The sequence below is a fragment of the Muntiacus reevesi genome, chromosome 6, assembly GCF_963930625.1.
Source record: "Muntiacus reevesi chromosome 6, mMunRee1.1, whole genome shotgun sequence".
NCBI classification, from domain to species: Eukaryota; Metazoa; Chordata; class Mammalia; order Artiodactyla; family Cervidae; genus Muntiacus; species Muntiacus reevesi.
Genome location: NC_089254.1, coordinates 49,088,778 through 49,105,730, shown reverse-complemented (window position 1 = coordinate 49,105,730; position 16,953 = coordinate 49,088,778). Strand labels below are relative to the sequence as shown.

General features: G+C 40.4%; 1 protein-coding gene across 3 annotated transcripts in view; it reads left to right on the top strand.

The window, feature by feature from the left end:
* The first annotated feature begins 1,405 nt into the window (after positions 1-1,405).
* Positions 1,406-16,953, top strand: part of MET (MET proto-oncogene, receptor tyrosine kinase) — a 111,412-nt gene continuing 95,864 nt past the window's right edge. For all 3 annotated transcript variants that reach the window (XM_065939928.1, XM_065939929.1, XM_065939927.1), the window contains exon 1: positions 1,406-1,544. The gene's annotated coding sequence lies outside the window, so the exon portion shown is untranslated. The remainder of the gene's footprint in view (positions 1,545-16,953) is intronic.

The following is a 16,953-nucleotide window of genomic DNA, read 5'->3' as shown; positions in this document are numbered from 1 at the left end:
TCCTTTTCCACAAAATTGGGGGCTCATGAGGTAATCACTCTTGAGGGTTGAAAGTGCTCTGTGTAGTGCCTGCCTCATAAGAAGCTCTCAGGAAAACGCTAAGTATGCCAACTGTATTTTTCTGTTTTTAATTCTGTGGTAAATAATTCCCGAACCTGCATAGTAAATGCTATTTTGTTCCTTGACTCTCATTAACTAATAGCCGCCATTATCTGACCAGCCCTTGAGAGAGCTGGAAAGGAGAACTGCTAAGTCCTTACAGGCAAGGCTGTAACTTTTATATTTACAAGTTTTATATTCAAACATGTGAGATTTTTAAAAAAGTTACCTTAACACAAAATTAATCCACCAAGCCCTCCCTCAACCCCCCTTCTTAATATCGTGATTTCCACATTTAAGAATTAAACTTTTGTTCTGTTGTGTTGCTCACTGTTTGCCTAGTTATTTAATCAGCCTATTTCCTGCTATGAAGGGCGGGGGGGGGGGGGGGGGGTAGAAAGCTAAAGAAGCAAGAAGCAAGTTTCCTCAGGGTTAAACTCCTGTTGTTCCTCCCTTCAGAAACCTGAGTTATCATGGTAGGGGATAATAACTGCATTAATGAAACCATTGGGACAATTTGTCCATCCACTCCTACCTCCGTATCTGACAAAGGATTCCCTGTGGGTGTGGTGCCCAAATCTCCGCGTCCCCGGGTCAGCGCCCCGCGGCTAACGGAGAAGAAACGCGGGAAAGCCTCTGTAGAGCAGAGCCTCGCGCTTTTCGCGCCGGTAGCGCAGGGGTGCGCGCCTCGTGCGCGTCGTGTGCGCGCCTCGAGCTCTCGATGCGTCAGGGCCGCTAGCCACACGGGCACCAGGAGGGGGAGACTCGCTGCCGCTTATCTTCAGGCTGTGCTAACTTCAAACTGCCCGAGCTGAGGCGGGGGAGAGTGCGAGCGGCCAGGGCGAGAAAACTACTCCACCTAGAAAGTTTCACCTTGTCGTGGCGGGGGAGGGGCGGGAGGAAACGCGACCCCCCGCGGGGCCCGGCGCGGCGCGCGGGCGGCAGGAAGGGCGGGGGCCGATTTCCCTCTCGGGGTGTTGCCAGTCCCCACCTCAGCGGTCCTTGGACCTGTGGACGAGGTGGACGGACCTCGCGCGAGACGGGCGGACACGTGCAGGGGCGGGCGGGAGAGAGCCCGAGTCTGTTCTCCTGGCCGTGCTTCCTCCTGGACGTGTCCGGGCTGCCCCGGGCCGCGCGCGCCGGTGCCCGGCTGAGTCACTGGCCGGGCAGCGCGCGGGTGGGAAGGGGCGGAGGGAGAGCGGGGCGGAGGGAGAGCGCAGCCGGAGGGCGGACTAGCGCGCGGCTGGGCCCGGCCGCAGGTGACCCGAGGCTCTCGCCGCCTGCGGCGCCCGGAGCGCTTTGTGACCAGATGCGGAGTCCAGCGGAGGGCGGGAGCCAAATGCGGGACGACAGCTGACTTACTGCGAGGAGGCAGGGAGGCGCGGCGCGCGCGGGTGGTCCCTGCGCGCTTGACTTCTCCTCCGCCGGTTCCTGGGTGCCGCAAGGTAAAAAAAAAAAACTCCAACCCCCTTCTGCTCTTGCACCCCCACCCCTGGCCCCGGCCGTTCTGCTCTTTGTTCCCCTGGAGACCTGACTGGTGTTCCGGAGGGCAAGATCAGGAAGGCGGGTGAGAGTTCAGCGGCTTCAGAAACTGAACGTTGTGGCCCTAGAGGCTAGGTGGAAACTAGAATGGGGCTTTTCGTTTTAGGGGCTTGCTTCTGACAGCCACCTGTGTGACTCAGGAGAGAGGGTCTCTGGGGTAGAAGATGGTGTGTGACTGTTACGGCCCGCAAGTTTCAAGGCTGTGATCTGACTCAGCCTTTACAAAAGGGAGCGAGTCACCCTGTTGTAGGGTGATGTGACCAGAAAGGATCGAGCAAGCAGTTTTCTAGTTCCCAGCCTTGCTTTACGTGGGGCAGCTTCCAAGGGGCAGGTGTTTCTATGAGGGGCTGTTTTTAATTTCTGACAAATACACAGGTCTTGTGATCCATCATTTTCAATCTTACTTTCTCTCTTTGCTGGGACTCTGTGGAGGACATCTATCGTATTTGGTGAAATAGATTATAACCAGAGGTCAGGCAATCTGACTAGTACTGATACTGATCCAATAATTAAACCAGAAACGAAGGTATTTTCACAGACTATTGCCAATGCAGAATTTACTCCAAAGTATGGTTTCACATTTCATACCTTTCATGTTTAAAAAGAGCCTTTTACTAATTTGGCAGTTGGAGAGAGTTCCTGTGGCTCATGCATTAATAGTTGCCCAGTGTGTTTTACCTTATCACAGTTTTATATTCAAAGGAGCCCTGAAGCAGAATGAAATATTGTCAACTCTCTTAGGCAAAATAATCAGGATCCTTTAATTGCCAAGTTAAGACGGTCGATGAATATGAGAGGATTGTAAAAATTGATGTTGGAGAGAATATAGAGTATCTGGACCCTCTCCTGAATTTTAAGAACAGTGTTCACATTTTGTAGAGTTGGGTGGAGACTTATTCTGTCATTTCCATCAACCAGACACATGCACATTGCCATGCAAATGGATTCAGAGACATTATTTTCCTTTACAGCTAAACTGTTATAGCTGACTAATGAATTTTTTCTGCATGAGGATGCTCTGAAAATGATGTACATCATATTTCTGTGTGCTTCTAGGATATAAATTGTGCTTTTATGTAAACTGTAAGTGGTACTTGGATTATTTACAGGTACATAGCTTTTCTTTCTAGGTTTAAGCTTATTGGGCTTTGTTTTAACATGTAAACTTCCATAATGGAACAGAAAATGAGGGGCTTTGGTTCCAGTTGTAGACTGCAAGTCTGTGATGGATTCAGTGTTAACTCTTTCTGAACTGCTGAATAATACAAGTAAGATTTACGTCACTTAGAAGAAATTTTTTAGTGCCAAAACTGTGGCTAATTCCCTGTAAAATTTACTGGTGTTTTGTAAATTCTGTTCAGGGTTTCAAACTTTACGGTGCATAAGCCTATAGTTATTAACCTAAATATATTTTGATTTTTAACATGATGTAATTTATAGCATTTAGAGGATTATCTGCTGACTACTGCTTTTGCAAAGATTGCCATGTTCTTAATACATCACAGTAGAGGTTTACATTAAACATACTCTATGTCCTTTCAGAATTAGTGGATGAGGTTTTTCTGAATGATAAAGATGTATTAGATTAAACCACAGCCAGTCAGTATGAAAGTTCATAAGTAGTATTTTCATAACTTTTAAACCTACAGTAGAAGAAAAATGATGCTTTTGTAAGCAGGAGAAAACCCCTTATAAATTCCTGTTAAGACTACAACCTACTATAATCTTGAAATTTTAAATTTGTTTAAAGGAGGATTAGACTAAGAAATGCATTTCAAAAATCAATTTCCTTAACTGTTGGTAAAAAAAAAAAAAAAAGTCCAAAATAGCATTAGTCTAATTTGCCTTTTGCACATCTCTGTAATAGCCTCAAGAAACTTTTTCTCGAATGTGGTCCCCTCACAACAAGGTGAATAATCAAAAGGGCTAACATTCTCTCAGGACACACACCTTTCTCTGACTGTACAGATACCCTTGGTGACACATTCATGATGACAGTTCCCTGCAAATTGAGAGCACCTTCCATCTCTCTGCCGCCTTCCTCCTCATCAGTTCCCTTTGGTTTGGTTGGAGCTGCTTTCAAGTCTTCTGTGCTTCCAAATCTAGTGATTTCATGGTTTCTTCTTTACTGTCATTAGGTTCACCAGAATCATCCATGCTTTTCTTTCCCTGTCATCCCCAGTATTTCTCTTGAGCTACTAATGTTTGTTCATGGAAAACTGAATTTCCTAATTGTGCCACCTTAAAGGGAGAAAATATGCAGACTCAAGTGCCAGGAAATTAATCTCCTTTACCTCACTGGTGTGTGTTGAAACTGGTGTCTTTGACACTTAGCCCTCAGGGCAGAGTTTCTCCATGGGCTTTGCTTAGTGCAAAATAGTCACTTCTTCGTAGTAAATGATGAATATACTGACTAATGTCAATTCAGGATCATTTTGATTCCCTGTTCTTAACAGAGTTGCTGCCAGGCCCACATTTGCCTTAGCAAAAAATAGCTAGGAACTGTAACTTAAACATCATATGTGTTTGGTACTAGAGGAACATTTTTAAAAAGGAAGAAATGAAATATCTGCCCTTGAAGAATTAGATATTCAGAAAAATCAATCACATGCAAAATGGAGTCAAGGTCCATAATTGTTAGGGGGAATCTCATAAGCAAATGACAACCTTAGGGGGAAAATTCTATTATTTAATAGCAAAGAGATCAACCTACTTGCCATGAAGTAAGGTAATTTTTTTTAAATCACAAGATTGGAACTTAAAATTTTGAAGCTGCTTCTGAGTGTATCATCTTTCTGATACTACAACACCATTATAAAATAGGCACGATTGGTACCAATATCTTAACCTCCTCATATTATAGGCAAGGCAACTGTGCATGAGCCTAGCCCACAAGCTATTTTCATGGCACCACACAGCCTCTGCCCAGTCGTCAAGGAAGGTTTACTATTTGAACCATTTTCCAATGAGGCGTATGTTGGGATTCTTCAGTTAGTGATAAATGATGACTATAACATTTCTAGTCTCAGGAGTTTTTCTCATCTTCTTTTTTTCCAGTTCTCTTTTTCCTTTCTCGTTCTTTTTGTAGTAAAGCATACCAAGAAAGACCTCCATTCATATGTGTGGGGCATTCTCCTATTATCAGATTAGAGCTGTGAGTAATTTTGTAATCTACACTTCTATCAGAAACCCCATTCTCAGATATCTCTTCAGCTGTGTTTAACAGTTTAGTATATTCCCCCTGGGATTTGTTTCAATAAAAACATCCAGTAAAATCTGACCACTTTGTTTTTCAAGGGACAAAATGAAGAATGTGTTTTTATAAGCTGTAAAATGTAATTGAGAGAAAAATCACATGTGTGGCATTTGTAACAGGAGGTGTGAGCATAGTGAAATAAAAAGACAACAGTGAACCAGCCAATCACATACCTAAGTATACATATTTCTTTGTGATTGTGTAAATTTGTGCAAGTATGTTTATACAGGTTATTCCTGTTGTTTTATATTTCTATAATAAAATCTGTAGCTATAAGGCAATTAAAAATTATATAAAAATTTATGAGCCATATAGATTATATAATGGTCCATAGGATTTGAAAAGTATTTTTTCTAATATAACAAAGGACTATTATGAAATTTGGCCTGAGCAATTATGAAATATGGTCAAAGAATCACAGGTTCTAGTGAAAGCCAGTTTCATGTACTCTTAAGAATGTGTTTGAGGGTTTAGGCATTCAGGATAAATTGTTATGCACCTACCAGGCATAATTCTAGACTCTGGCAGTGCAGCAAAGAATAAAACAGACAAAAGTCTCTGACTTCATGTTGCTCTGTTTTATATTGAAGAAGGCAAATTAAATAAAATACAGAAATGTATGTGAGGTGGTGATGAAAGATATAAGGAAGCATAATGTAGAGAGGGTAGTAAGATAGGAAGGAATGGACTGGTGACTGAAAAATTCAGTAGTGGGTCAGAGAATGCCTTAATTCAAAGGTAACCTTTGAGCTAGAACCTAAAGGAAACGAAAGAATGAGGCATGTGGGTATCTGGAGCAGGACCTCTCCTTTGCATTCCATAAGAGTGTCATTCTCATTTTTTTTCTCTCAGAAATTACGCAATGCACAGCTGTACATGGAATCCCTGGTCATTTATGGGAAGTACTGGGACAGTGCCTGCCATACTTCCTTACAGCCTCAAAGGTGAGGTTGAAGGAGAGACCCACATCCCTTGGTTTGAGGACTATGAAAGAAGAGAACCATGATATTTTCTTGCATTTATTCCCACACCTCATCCTTGATCTGGGATATTGCTCCATTCAGACAGTTTTCCTTCTTATTTTCTACACTGTGAGCCTGGCCTAATGGAATTTGATGAGAGAAACAATCAACAACCTTTTGTCACAGATCTCTTTCATAGTACAAATCTGGAGACAGCAAAGGAGGCAGTTGCTGATGGCTTACAACTTCTGTCTGCTGTGTACTTCTTTTCTTGCCTTCTCTCTCTGTCCTTCCTTTTCCCTTTCCAGTGTTAAATCAGTATGTTGAATTTTCTTCTTCTTTTCTTCTTCCCCACTTACGTTTTGTCTATATCCTGTATAAAGATTTGTAAACAGGTAACCTAAATGAGTAAAACTAACCCTTTTACTAGAGAACATCTACTTCTGCTTTATTGACTATGCCAAAGCCTTTGACTCTGTGGATCACATCAAACTGGAAAATTCTTCAAGACATGGGAAATTCTTCAGACCGCCTGACCTGCCTCCTGAGAAATCTGTATGCGGGTTAAGAAGCAACAGTTAGAATTGGACATGAAACAATAGACTGGTTCCAAATCAGGAAAGGAGTATGTCAAGGCTGTATATTGTCACCCTGCTTATTTAACTTATATGCCGAGTACATCATGAGTAACGCTGGGCTGGATGAAGCACAAGCTGGAATCAAGATTGCCAGGAGAAATATCAATAACCTCAGAAATGCAGATGACACCACCCTTATGGCAGAAAGCAAAGAAGAACTAAAGAGCCTCTTGATGAAAGTGAAAGAGGAGAGTGAAAAAGTTGGCTTAAAACTCAACATTCAGAAAACTAAGATCATGGCATCTGTTCCTATTACTTCATGGCAGATAGATGGGGAAATAGTACAAACAGTGAGAGACGATTTTGGGGGGCTCCAAAATCACTGCAGGTGGTGACTGCAGCCATGAAATTGAAATACACTTGCTCCTTGGAAGAAAAGTTATGACCAACCTAGACAGCATATTAAAAAACAGTCATTAGTTTGCCAACAGAGGTCTGTCTAGTCAAAGCTGTGGTTTTTCCAGTAGTCATGTATAGATGTGAGAGTTGGACTATAAAGAAAACTGAGCTCCAAAGAATTGATGGTTTTGAACTGTGGTGTTGGAGAAGACTCTTGAGAGTCCTTTGTACTGAAAGAAGATCCAACCAGTCCATCCTAAAGGAAATCAGCCCTGAATATTCATTGGAAGGACTGATGCTGAAGCTGAAACTCCAATACTTTGGCCTCCTGATGTGAAGAACTGACTCATTTGAAAAGACCCTGATGCTGGGAAAGATTGAAGGGCAGGAGGAGAAGGAGACGACAGAGGGTGAGATGGTTGGATGGCATCACCAACTCAATGGACATGAGTTTGAGTAAACTCCGGGAGTTGGTGACAGACAGGGAGGCCTGACGTGCTGCGGTCTATGGGGTCTCAGTCGGAGACGACTGAGCGACTGAACTGATCTGAAGAGGGGCAGCCACTCTGCATGGCGTCATCAGCGTTGCTGTGAGTCTCAGTGAGTGGCATGGAACCATGTGGTGGCTTTCAGAATTTTTAAACCTAGAAATCTCTCAATTTTAAAATGTTGACTCAATATCTTTAACATTGTGCAAGCTAGAGAGCCAAAGTGTCGGCAGGCCAGATTTAACTACTGGTGGTCTCGCTTGTCATCCTGGCCGCAGCTCTGCCTGCCAAGTGGTCCCATGTCTTAACTTCAGATACTGTTTAATTCAGCAGCATGCGTAGCCAAAGTACCCCAGACCGCTCTGTAAAGTACTTTATCTTTAGAGGTCTCAGGCTTTTTACCTCACTGGAAAATTGGCTTAGCAATTTTAAAAAGAGATATTCTTTAATTCATCATATTTATTGGCACATACTTATTTTCCTAAACTCATCAACCCACATACTTTGTATCAAACTGTGTATATTCTAAAGAGTAGTATAGTTATTTCATTCTTAAACTACAGCAATATTTTTTTGAAATCTAAATTCATTATAAATTTATGTGTATATTTCACATTTTATTTCCATGTTCTCATTCAGAATAAACTCTCTGTTTGGAATACTGGTGCTTTCTTTGTTCTGTTTTTTACGATCTGTCTGAACTTCACCAGTTGTTATTCCTCTACTGCTGAAATTCAAAACGTGCACTGTGCTGCTTTCGAGTGCCTTTTAAAAGCCCTCAGACCAGTGTTGCAACCTATTTTTTCCAAAGGAATAAAAGTTCATAGGTTGTGCACTAACTTGTTTCCTTTAATCCTAAAAACTCAGTGAAATACCCAGGCTAGCGGCCTTCCGGAAGGCCATTGTGTTAGAACGGAAGATTATGTACTGTATTTCTTCCTACTATTTTAAATGCAAATATAATAATATATCATGAAGCTGTGTACATATTAAGATCAGTGGCCTTTTCCTGTTTTGAAATGATCTCTTGTTCCTTAATAGTTGGAAATCTGAATCTAGCACCTAGAATCTTGGGTCCAGATTTAAAGTGGTATGTAAAAAAAGAATTGACTTGAAGGAATTAAAATGTACTTCAATTGTTCAATAAGATTGTGGGATTTTTCTGGTTTTTAATATTTTCTTGAAAATATCAAGAACATTCAGAGCTAGAGATTTGAAATAATGTGTCTTTACAAATCAGAGAGAGGTGGAGTAAATTTGTTTAGTAGAAGGCAGGTTGTCTCCTTTGAGGCCTAATCATGTGGGAAAGTAAAACCTAGCCAAGTTTTAGGTCCGAAAGATAACTCAGACTATCTTTAAAAATAAATTTTCGCTTTTCTCGGGAGTAAAGTATGTTTGAACCAACATTTTGGCTCTTAAAATTTAAACCTAGGGGTCTTTTAAAGGAAATTTAATCTCTGTGTTTTTGATTCACTAAATCCTAAATCATTACCCATAAACTGTATGTCTCTCTAAGCTCTTTGATGTCTAAGAAATCTTTGAAATAATGTAAGCCCCCTTTTGTTCCAGAAAAATAGGAAGTTGGTTTTTGTTAAGGGTCAGTAAACAGCATCTTCAAAAATCTAAGTTAGGTCTAAAATCCTGCAACCATGACAAAATGGATGTTTGAATGAGTACTAATGCATTTTTCTGATGCAATGTGGAAAATGTAAGTGCTTTTAAAGACCTTGCTTACTATTGGTATTCCATTGTAATCCTTACTAACCCCAAGAATATTATTTTGGAACAACTCCTCTTTTTTTTATTGTAGTATAAAGTCCAAATGTTTATCATTTTATCCTGGCACACAGTAGGTGCTCAGTAAATATTTTGTTAAATATTAAGTGAATGAATTCTGCCCAGAACCTTCCAGCTAATGTCAGTCTTTTTATTCATTATCAATATCCATCTGTCATATCTTGGAATGAGATCTATTCTGAGTCAGTGACCTTATTCAACAAATTTTCAAAATAAACCATTTAACTAAATATATGACACTTACTGAAATTCATTCTGTACCATGAAGAAATAGCCTTACAAAGAGTGCTGAAAATAGGAAGGAATTTCTAGACTAATTTGATTAAATATTCAGTTGTTAATATATTCTTTCTAAAAATTGATTTTTTTCCCCCTTTTACTGTTCCTGCCATCCTTCCATCCACCTTGACATTCTTACTGATTGAAAGCTTTGCACAGTAAAGGGCAGGTCATTTGTATCTGTAAGCAAGAGCAGCAAGTTCAAATAGGCTTGGAAAACATAGCTATAATCATAAGTTGCCATAATATAAGAGGGGAGAGAAGGGTACTCCACAATAATAGTAGTGTTTAGTTTTGCTACAAATTGCATAGATGTCACGTCTTTGAACTCTATTGTGTGGGAGAAAAATACCTTCTTACTGTAGTTAGATTTCTTAATGTAGTTAGATTTCCTGTTTATGAGTGTGTATTTTCTGTTAACTAGACTTCCCATATAGACTTGGAATAAACATGTAGCTTTAAGTGCAATTGAAATGCACATGATTAGAGTATTGAAGGCTATAGAGACAGTAATTTCTCTCTAAAAGAAAAAAAGTAGTATTTAGATGAAGGTATAGAACTGAATCATGGTCATTGACATTCTTCTTGATACCATGTTGTGAATTTCTAACAGCTCATCACATTTTGTCCCCAGAAAAGCTTTCCTGGACAAAAGTGTGTTGTTTCTATATGACATTGGGGTGCCAGAATTTGATTTATTAGGTTTTTTTTTTTTTTTTTAACATGTCCTAGTGGGGACAAAAAGGAAATCTGTGCTATTATGGTCTTGAAATGGAGGCTTTTTTAGGTGAATCTGAAAGTTTGCTGACCACATATATTATCATTAAACTTGTTTTGAAATTTGTTTGAAATTTGTTATTTGTAGATAACAGTGTATAAGGAATAACTTATTTGTATAGTTTTGACATTCTTAATTTCTATTTCAATGGTTGACCAAATCATCAGTAATAATTATATATTCATGTGTTTGTACACATTCTCATTTAGGGGATTTTTTAAACTCTAAAGGTCTCACAGCCTAGTAAATGAGTAGTCAAATGCTTCTGTATTTGTTCATTTGGAAAATGTGATTCAATTTAAGACATTTTTGCAATAACTCTCATGCTGCAAGTATAGGAAATAGATAATGAAGGAGAAGACCTGCAGGTTTTGCCAGGGCATTGGGTCAGCAAGGTTAAAGGAAGGGAGGGGTGGGTGGATATGCTTAAGGGTCATGGATTTGGGTGCACTGCAAGTCATGGAGTGTCCCATTAGGAGTCAGGCTGCCACCTTCTGAATAGGAAAAAAGTTGGTCAAAACTGTGTTTGGAATCAAGGGAAGCTCACAGGAAAATGGTACGCATATGATAAGCAAAGTCGAAACTTCCTCCAACTCTGTCATGTGTGGTTTGATTCTGGGAGAAACGATAGACTATCGTCTAGCCATTTCTAAATCAAGCCTCTTAGTCTATCCTACTCTTAGCTACCAGTAGGAATAACAGGAATATGTAGCAGAAGAAAGAACTTTGATTCTGCATGTCAGAGGCATGTCCTGTGCACTCTTTTAGCTACTCAAGGACACTGTAAATGAAATTCTGAGTTCTCAGAACAAATTATAGAGTATTAAAAGAAAAACCAAACTTACAAATGTTTTACACCATTTTCACTGAAATTTTCTAGTGTATCAGGGTATTGTAATCAGGTATTGCATTCATTACTGTTAGAATCAAAAGTTATGGCCCTTAGAAGTGTGGTGGTTTGTGGTTTAGTCACTAAATCGTGTCTCAACTCTTGCAGCCCAATGTACTATAGCCTGCCAGGCTCCTCTGTCCACGGGATTCTCCAGGCAAGAATACTGGAGTGGGTTGCCGTTTCATTCTCTAGGGGATCTTCCAACCCAGAAATCAAACCAGGTCTCCTGCATTTCAGGAAGATTCTTTACCCACTGAGTTATGAGGGAAGCATATCAAGGTATTGTAATGCATCTATTACTGTTAGAATCAAGAGTTATAGCCCTTAAAACTATATCCATAGTTATTTTTCAATTTGGGATATCATTTGCAGTGGACATATATTAGCTTTTCTTGCAAATATTATTTTGAGACCATTTCTTTGGGTTTCAGTTGCACAGAATTCATGCTGGAGTATGTGTAAGAATTGTGCTGCTCATGTTCTAGATTTCGTTGTCTAAGAGTTGAGGAAAGCTTCCCTCAGGGGCTGTCTTCACTTTCTTTCTTTGTGCTCCTCTGGGAGTCTTAGGTGAGTAACTGTCATTTGACTCTGGCTTCACATTCAGGCAGAATCCCTCCAACACTGTCCAGAGTGAGCCTGTGACCTGACTACTACCTAGTTAAGATAGACAGCAGACAGAGAGAAGCATTTAGAGCCTATGTGAAACTCTGGACCTAAAATATTACCCTAGCTAGTTTTTTAATTGAGTGTAAAAGTGTACAGTAAATATTTTAAATTCTGTCACTTTATTTATATATAAAGAAGCAGCCAAAGCAAAAGTTGTTGACAGAAGGAAATGTTCTCCTAACAGAAAGTGCATTTTGGCCTTTTTAAAGTTCACTCTTAGTTCAGTTGGTAAAAAATCTGCTTGCAATGCAGGAGACCCTAGTTGGATTCCTGGGTTGGGGAGATGTGCTGGAGAAGGGACGGGCTACCCACTCCATTATTCTTGGGCTTCCCTTGTGACTCAGCTGGTAAAGAATCCTCCTGGAATGCGGGAGACATGGGTTTGATCCCTGGTCTGGGGACCTCCCCTGGAGAAGGGAAAGGCTACCCACTCCAGTATTCTGGCCTGGAGAATTCCATGGACTACAGTTCATGGGGTCGCAAAGAGTTGGACACAACTGAGATACTTTCACTTTCACTTTCTGTCATATCAGAATTAAGATACTTCTAAATTTATTTCAGTCTCACTAACACATTTGGATTGTTCATTGAAATCTGTAAGTTAAGGTTCAATGATTTTAAACATTCTTCTGGTTTTCAAATAGCTTACCAAAAAAAAAAAATTTTTCTTTAAATCACTATAAAAGTGCAGATATAATCCTGGACAGTTTCACTAATGACAATGAAAGGAGACAGTCCTAGAATCTATGTCATAACTTGATTAATTGCTTTTCTAATGTTGGTAAAGATTCTGAATGAATAACGAAATTGATGTTTAGTAACAAGGCTCCCTCACAATTCCTGAATGGGTTTTAATTTTCAGAGTTAAATAATCATTATATCTAATTCATTTCTTTAACATCTTTAGACTGTTGGTTTTATTTAAAAGAGAACAGAGTATCTATTTCAATATGTTTTTCCTTTCCCTGATGTTATTCCTTATAGATTTCAATAATAATGGTTTTGAAATAAAAACAGTCCAATTCTGACATTTCCTCCTAATAAAGGTTCATAGATCTGATGAATTATATAAACACTACAAGGAATTCACTACAGAGATGATGATTATGGGACCATTTAATTCTCAAATCCTCCTTGCTGCCTGTTTAGATACTCAGTAAAAATGAGCATTGTGCATTAGGATAAATATTACCTTGAGAACGTTTGTTCTTGTTTTGGTCATTACTTATTTTGACCAGTCGATAGCACCTGCTGCTCTTTCCAGCATATCTGTTTACTTGTCTGTAGTCTCACTTTTACCTCTTGCCACCACAGTGATTGGGCTTCCCTGGTGGCTGGTCTGGTAAAGAATGCGCATGTAATGCGGGAGATCTGGGTTCGATCCCTGGCTTGGGAAGATCCCCTGGATGAGGGAACGGTTACCTACTTCAGTATTCTAGCCTGGAGAATTCCATGAACTGTATAGTCCATGGGGTCGCAAAGAATTGGACACAATTGAGTGACTTTCACTAGTGGTTACAAGCTTACATTATTCCCTCAAGTTCTTGAATCTCTTTGGCTCCCCTTCTCAATGCAGTATCTTCACTTATAATTTAAAGAATAAACAGAATCCTAAATGGTTTCCGTGTCACTCATTATTACCTCCTTGCTTCTGTGTGAGATGATGAAATGGTCTTTTCAACTTATGGTCTTGATCTCGTTCTTCCCCACGTCTTTGAGCACATTGCTCCATCTGTCCCACCTTCCCTACCAACCCCCCTCATCTTTAAAGCCTCTATCATCGTTTGTCACTCAACCCTTACTCAACTTGCTTCTAGGAAGAAAGAAAACACATATGTCACACACCTGATAAGATCCTTAATATACAGTTACCTTAAGTATTCATTCCTATTTCTGCTTTATCCTTTAAAGAATTTTTGAAAATCTCTAACTCATTTTTTTTCTACTGCCATTCATTTTTTAACTCATTCAACTCAAGCAATCTGTTCCCCGCACTCAAGAAAGTATCCTCTAAACACTGGAAACCTCATTGCCAAATCTGACAGATAGTTCTTTTATACCACTTGACCCTTCTATGAGATCTGATACTATACATCTTGTTTTTTCCTTTCTTGAAATTTCTCTTCAAGCTTCTGGTCCTCTTCAGGGTTTCGTCTGAATCCCTCCTTTCTCTTACTGAACGTGTCCATAGGTGATATCACTTCCATGACTTCAAATACACTCATGGATCATTTCTGACTCCCTCTTTTCTCCTGACCACTATGCCCATACTGTTAACCACCTTAAACACACTGCCACTTGAATAGCAAACAGATACCTCAGTTATTAACCAAAGTATTATTTTTGCCCCAAAACTCTTCTCTACCTATTTTCCTTACCTTGATTATCACATACAAGATAGACATTGTATAGTCATCTTTGACTTCTCTGTCTCCTTTCTGGTCAAAATCCATGTTGAATCACTGTCACATAAATTTCTAAGTTAGTCCTTTCTTTCTATCCTATCCATACTGCCAGGGTTTTTGTTTAGGATCATTCTTTCATTTAATAATTTATTCCATTATCTATTCTTCAACAGATGCTTATAAAGTGCCACGAATGACACTATCTGTTGTGCTAAGTTGCTTCAGTTATGTCCAGCTCTTTGTGACACTGTCAACTGTAGCCCACCAGGCTGCTCTGTCCATGGGGGTTCTCCTGGCAAGAATACTGGAGTGGGTTGCTATGCCCTCCTGCAGGGGATCTTCCCAACCCAGGAATTGAACCTGTGTCTCTAAAGTCTCATGCATTGGCAGGCAGGCTCTTTACCACTGGTGCTACTTAGGAAGCCCAGTGGCACTATGCCAAGGGCTAAAGATGGAGCTTGTAGCCTGGCGGGAGTTATGAATAAGTAAATTACAATACAACATTATAAAGTCTAGATAAGGGAAAGGCAGTTTGATGTATTAGCACTTGGGAGAGTTCCTAATCCCATCCTAGAGGGCAAGAGAGGCATGGTGAAGGCTTCATAAAAGTGTTTCCTAAGATGAGACTTGAAGAGATAGGAACAGTTAACCAGTTGAATGTGAGGGCAGAGGTGTTCCATAAAGAGAGATGTACATGCTGAAACCCAGAGTAGGAGAACACATGGCTTGCTTCAACAATTCATACAAAGACAGGATGGCTGGAGCCTGGATTTCTAGGGAGGTGATGGCAAATGTCAAGGTGGAAGAATTAGGCAGAAGCCACATCATGCATTTCTTTTAAGCTGTGCTAAGGAGTTGATCTATTTTTAAACATAAAAAATGATATAATCAGGCCATCTTTTTAGAAAGATATCTGTTTCATTGGGGAATGGATGATCAGGGATAAGAAGGGAGAAGGAAGATCAAGTAGTAAATACAAGCAAGAAGTGATACTACCCTGGGAATAGATACAGGTATTTAAAATGCCTGAAGGGAGGAGTTAGGCATGATGGGAATGTGGGAATGGAGATAGGATATGGAACGGCAGAACAAGTATCATGGGAGTAGATGGAGGCGCCAGAAGGTCTATCCAGCTGCTCCTTTGTAGTCACCCCTTTTCACCAACCTGTTGGCGCTGATGTGCCCCAGCACACAGTTCTCTCCATTCCCTACACACCTTCCCTTGGTGGTCTCACTCATGTCACAGTTTTTCATACCATTAATATGCAGACATGTTTCTAATTTAAGTCTCTAGTCCAGATCTTTCTCCTTAACTCCAGGGCTCAGATATCCAGCTGTAAACTCAGTGTCTCATTTTGGGTGCCTAAGAAGTTTCTCAAGCACGAACAAAACTAAACTTCCCATCTTCACACAGCCGTGCCAGACCCGCCCCACCGTCCTGCTCAGTGTCATGACGGGCAGAGTCATCCCCCCTTTACCAAAGCCAAAATCTCTTGGCTTGTTCTTGACTCCTTGTTTCCTCACACACCTCATCTCCAAATCCATCTGCAGATCCTTTTAGCTCTGCGTTCAAAATATAACCAGAATTCAGTCACCTCTCCTCATTCCTTTCTCTTCGCCATCACTCACCTGGACATTACAGCAGCTTTCCAATCCCTAACGGCTTCACGTCTCCGTTTTAGCACTATCCCACCCCCTGCCACCGGAAATCTCTCACACCTAGTCAAAGTGATTCATTCTATTAAAATATAATCACTTCCTTGTTCACCACTCTGCGATGGCTTCACATTTCACTCCAATAAAAGCTCAAGACTACAAGGTCCTGCTTGCTCTGATTCTTTGTCTTTTCTGATACAATCTCCTAGTGACTGAGGTACAGGCTTACTGGCCCCTGTGCTGTGCATTCTTCATCCTTTGACGCTGTTTTGGGTGTTGTTTTTTTTTTTTTTTTTTTTGCCAGTAACATTCATCAACTTCTTTTATTCACATTCTGAAACTGCTTTATTTGTTGAGAACACTTAACAAACAATATAAATACTTTTCTCGTGGAGCCCTGCATTTTTTCTCAATACTTCTTCATCAGCTTCTAATATACTACATGACTGATTTAACTGCTTTATGTATTTGTTGTCTGGAACCACCTGCCACAAAGTACATTCCACGACAGCAGGCATGTTTGTTTTGTCTACTGATATACCCCCACACATCTTGCATATATTAGGCTCTCAATAAATATTTGTCAAATTTAGTCTTAAATAGCTATTGAACAGAACTTCCGTGGTGGCTCAGTGGTAAGGAATCCGCCAGCCAATGCAGGAGACACGGGTTTGATCCCTGATCCAGAAAGATCCCACATGTCTCAGAGCAACTAAGCTTGTGAGCCACACCTATTGAGACTGTACTCTAGAGCCCAAGAAATGCAACTACTGAGCCCGTGTGCCCTAGAGCCCATGCTCTGCAACAAGAGAAGCCACCGCAACTAGGAGCCCATGCATCACAACTAGAGAAAAATTCCACACAACAGTGAGGACACAGCCAGTAAATAAATAAGTACTTTCTGAAAAGTAGCTGTCGAACATACAAAGCTTATGCTTGAGAGATGGTCTTCTGGACTCTCTGGACATAAAGAGAGAAGGATACAGATCTAGGAGTCTTTGCTTTATTGGAAGTCTTCATCCTCTGTTGCTTGGGAAGATGCAGTGACCTTCTGTTATGTCTTCTGGCCTCTAGCTCCTCTCCCCTCCAGTCCGTTCACCACACTGTCAACAAAGTTGTCTAATCACAGTTATAAGTAGGCTGGTTTCCATGTCCT